The sequence below is a fragment of the Chiloscyllium plagiosum genome, unplaced genomic scaffold (assembly GCF_037043375.1).
Source record: "Chiloscyllium plagiosum isolate Xiang-an unplaced genomic scaffold, Cpla_swu_hap1 HiC_scaffold_13, whole genome shotgun sequence".
In the NCBI taxonomy this organism is placed as follows: domain Eukaryota; kingdom Metazoa; phylum Chordata; class Chondrichthyes; order Orectolobiformes; family Hemiscylliidae; genus Chiloscyllium; species Chiloscyllium plagiosum.
The window spans coordinates 109,122,067-109,127,081 of NW_028270151.1; the positions used below are offsets into that span (position 1 = coordinate 109,122,067).

The window sequence follows — 5,015 nt, forward strand, 5'->3', positions numbered from 1 at the left end:
AGATGGTCGGAGGGGGAAATCAGGCAAATTGTAACGGCCACATTTATGCCCTGGGCTTGGAGGTTCCTGAGGAGGAAGATCAGGCTTTCTTCCTCTAGGCGCTGGGTGGTGAGTGAGCGGTGATAGAGAAGTTCCAGGTCCTGCATGTCCTCGGCAGATTCGGAGGGGGAATTCAATTCTCCCTCCGCCAGTTGTTATTTGTATGTTGCTCCTGACCTATCAAAACACAGATCTGTGTGAATGCGCAAACAACCGCTCTCTGTACATTTCACTCAATAATGTCAATAACAGGACTGATTAAAACAAAATGCAAACTGTGTTGAATGCTGGATGTAGGGAATCATGTTACTGTAGAGCCTTTACAGCACCGAGATCAGGCTTTCGGCCCATCATTCACAAACCAGTTTCCCTCTTGAAACCTCTCCAATTACCCAGATCCCTGTCTGATGGAAGACTGTCTGTGTGGAGTTTGCACATTCTCCCGGTGTCTGCGTGAGTTTCCTCCGGGTGCTCCAGTTTCCTCGCACAGTCCAAAGATGCGCAGGTTAGACTGGATTTGCAACACTCAATAGTCAATAGTGTCCAGGTGAGTGTTGGTTATATGGTTAGCCATGAGAAATGTGGGGTTACAGGAATAGCGTAGAGGGTGAGACTTGGTGGGATGCATGATGAGCCGAATAGCCTGTTTCTGCACTGTAAGAATTTTATGATCCTATACTCCATCCCACCTATCTCTGTGGATGAAGTGGACTATCACCTGATCAAATATCCCCTTCAATGGGTCAGCGTTGGTTTTCTACCTGACAAAGAACTGCAGGTGTTGCAGATCTGAGAGACAGCACAAAAATTGCTGGGAAACTCAGCAGGTCCGGCAGCATTTGTGGGGAGTGAACCTTTTGGATCCAGTGATTGCTCTTAAGGACTGAAGGCTTCTGATTCTGATGTTTTCAGACCTGTTGACGTTTTACAAGCAATGTTTTGTTTTGCTTTCAGCCCCAGTTCAGCTGGTGACTATGACGGCCTTGTTATGTGTGTTTGGGATAAGGGGCGGACTAGCTGCTGCAGCGGTGGTGGTGCAGTGGTGAGCATAGCTGCCTTCCAAGCAGTTGACCTGGATTCGATTCCCGGCCGTTGCGGTTTTGCAAGGAAAAGTCTTGAGCACCAACGTTGCATTCTGTGGCGAAATGGATTTGTCAGGTTGCTTTCGGGTTTTCATGGCCATGGTTCCTGTTAATTGCCGTGACAATCCGGGCAGCGTTGCTCGAAAGCTTTCCTCTCTGCTGCCCATTGCTTAGTTGAATATTGTTCACAATATAAGGTTCGTTTTGTTTTGTTCGAAAAGTGAGAGATTGCTATCGTCAGAAACCTTAAATAATTATAGAAGCCGCTGGAAATTCGGAACAGATCCAGCAGCTTCTATCGTGGACAGGAAGGAGGTTTAAATGCGTCAAATTTCTTCAAGGTTAAAATACATTCTCACCTCAAAACCATTTGGAAGCTTAAGAATTACAAACATTACATTATACCTTTTCCTATTCCATTCAAGAATCAGTTGGGTGAATCTTCTCTGGACTGCTTTTCATGTCATTGGGCCCTCAGCTCTCCTGAAGTAGTCTCACCGTACCCTGCAAAACTGTAGGAAATCTTCCCTCCTCCTGAATGTATTCTCTTTCAAAATGTTTGCAAATTTATATTGCCTCCTTATGATGTGCACGCAACGTGTTTTTTTTTGCGATCCAGGTGCCTGATTCCTCTGTGCCTCATATTTGCAATCTCTCCATTGGATTAATGCACTGTTTTTCCATTCAAACCACCAATCTATTCAAACACAGACACTTTTTTCCTGCTAAGCCCCATATACCAATATATCATTCACTTGACCCACTTCTCTATAATATTATGAAGTGGCGGTCAACATCCATCTGATAACTAAAAGTAATGCACCCAGCGAAGATCTCCTCGCCTTATAATGTGGTCAGGGAGTGTGACAAGTGATGTAACCCACCTGCTTTTTGACACCCAGTTTGTTATAAAGGAGTGGTTCAATAAAATGGAATCCTTTCACGCATTCTGTAATTAACAATTACTATTTGCCTGTCTCGGGGTGACGCTGTGGCTCAGGGTCTAGCACTGCTGCCTCTCAACGCGAACATCCCAGGTTCGATTCCAGCCTCTATGTGGAGTTATCACATTCTACTCGTGTCTGCGTGGGCTTCAAACCCGTGCTCCTGTTTCCTCTCACAATCCAAAAATGTGCGGGTTACTTGAATTGGGCAAGCTAAATTGCCCATAGTGTTCACGGATGTGTAGGTTAGGTGCATTAGTCAGGGGTAAATATAGTTAATAAGGTAGAGAATGCATCTGAGTGGTTTACTCTAATTACTGAAAAATTGGAATGGGGTTAACGCTGAAGAAATAATGAGAGGTCGATACAGCCTTTTTAAAATGTTCAGTCTGTTCTAGTAGTCAATTCAATCAAAGCTAGACTTAGATTTCATCTCCAGTTTCCTGTGCAATCCACATATCCCGTGACTCCCTGAGAAACCAGCAATTTGTGTCTTCCAATCTGAAATGCACACAGTGAGGGTGCATCAGCAATCGTCAGGGAGGGAGAATATTAAAGACTCAGAGGCCTTAGAGTTAATCGCTCTCTCCTCATCTCATTCCCAAATAATCTGCCCCCTTACCCTGAGGGTGTGTCAATAATAACAAAAAGATCTGTAAACGGTGTAACTTTAACACTGACTTCTCTTCACAGATTCTGTCAGACCTGCTGAGCTTTTCCGCAACTCCTGAGACTGTGTTATCGTGTTACAGATACCCAGACCCATAGGATCAATTTCTCACCATCTATCCTCTGAAGCCTGTTCAGAATTTGATACATTCAAATGAAATCGTGTTTCAATTTTCTCGAATATGAACATAATTTATTCAATAGCTCAGCATTGCAGCACGTGGGTTCCAAATAGTGACCTTTATTTTGTGATTCATTAATGTGTTTGGCTCATTGCCGCTGGGTTACCACGTATAACTCAGTTATAATTGTTCTGGCGAAGTTGACGATGAGTTAGCTTCTTGAACTGCTGCCATTCATTTGATCCTAATAAACCCATAATGATGTAAGGGAGAGAGTTCCAGGATTTCCAACCAATGGCACTTTTTTGAACTGAGACGTTTTTCCAAGCCAGGGTGGCGAGTGGCTTGATGTGGAATTGTCAACTGGTGTCCCGTGTATCTGCTGTGCCCAGTGTTCCACGCGATAATGCCGTGGTTCTGGAAGCTGCTCTGTGAGGAATTTTGGGGAATTTCTACAGTGCATCTTGTCAGTGGTATATTCCACTGCTACTGAGTGGAGACAGAGAATGTTTGTGACGGTGGTGCTGAGCAAGCTGCACTGCAAGTTAATTCTACCTAATTTTTTTTTAGATTACTTACAGTGTGGAAACAGGCCCTTCGGCCCAACAAGTCCACACCGACCCGCCGAAGCGTAACCCACCCATACCCCTACATTTACCCCTTTTACCTAACACTACGGGCAATTTAGCATGGCCAATTCACCTGGCCTGCACATCTTTGGAGTGTGGGAGGAAACCGGAGCACCCGGAGGAAACCCACGCAGACACGGGGAGAACGTGCAAACTCCACACAGTCAGTCGCCTGAGGCGGGAATTGAACCCGGGTCTCTGGCGCTGCGAGGCAGCAGTGCTAACCACTGTGCCACCGTGCCGCCCACGGTGGAGAACATAACTACTGGCCATCATCATCAATCCATTTCACAGCTGGACATCCAGTGATTACACAGATGTGGTGTACAAGTCTGTTGGTTGCTCAAATGACCATGAACTTTTAACTAGATTCACCTTTTCACGGATATTATGCTGAGACACCTCACGCGACTGTTCCACTTTCTCGTCAACATTTCATCTGCAAAAACTGGGAACGAGCTGATGGGACATAGATTGTGCTGCAGATGGTTAGACACAGCGCAGTGTCAGTTACTGCACACTGATTCTGTTTGGCTTAATGCATGTGTTTCTCTGAATGTGTGTGTGCATTATCGTGTGTTCGTGTCTCTGTGATTCTGTGTGTGTCTACCTCTCTATCTCTTCCTGACTATCTGTGGTTATGTGAGTGTGTTTGTGTCTCATTTGTGTATTAGTGTGTGTCTCCATGTTTATGTATCTGTGGGTCTGTACCTATGTGCAACGGACTCGCTGTTATTTTCGGGATTGTAACAATTGAAATGCGGTTTAAACCCCAATATATCTGTACCTCTGACTATTCCTCTTGGGCGTGAAGTGATACATTGCTTTTTGTTATGTTTGAACGTGTGTGTGTGTTTGGGTGTGTGTGTGTGTGTTTTGTGCCTGTCTCTGTGTGTGTGACAGACGGAAATACGTACAGATACTCAGACACAATCACATATACAGAGAGATGTGCAGAGACACATTCAGACAGAAGCACACATATCGACTTAAAGAGACACACGTGCACATACAGTCACACAGATATTCACACAACAGAGCACAGATGTTGATGGAGACAGCAAAAGTGATACTATTAGAATTTTTTGTTCCTAAAACTAAATGAGAAATTAATAGATTTTTGGATTGTTTGACTTTACAGGAAATTTGTCCATAATTTCGTCTGGACAGCTGCGCCTTTAACAAGTTTTTGAACGAAATAAGAGAAAGGTGGTTTAGTTAGTAGAGTGCGAGGTTAATGTTGAAAGGATGAAAGCAATTTGAATCGATGAACCTACTTTACCATCCCTGCGTTTTCTAGTCTTTTCAAAATGGCCTCTGATGCTTCTGAATTGAGTCGACGTGCTGTCTTGTTCCAGGATGATGAATTAGGAATTGAGAACCTGGAGGATATTTCTACTACAATCAATACCGATCATTGGAAAAGTCCTCTTCCATAGGAAAGGGGACTTTGGGATTGCTGTTCGATCTTCAGCACTTCGAAGACCACCCAACAAAGAACAACGAAATACAAAATTACACAGATTGCAA

The 5,015-nt window shown here is 44.2% G+C and overlaps 1 non-coding gene across 1 annotated transcript; it reads left to right on the forward strand.

Annotated features, from left to right (window-relative positions):
• The first annotated feature begins 1,064 nt into the window (after positions 1–1,064).
• On the forward strand, positions 1,065–1,136 carry trnag-ucc (transfer RNA glycine (anticodon UCC)). The gene has a single exon. It is a non-coding gene; the product is annotated as a tRNA-Gly (tRNA).
• Positions 1,137–5,015: the final 3,879 nt, after the last annotated feature.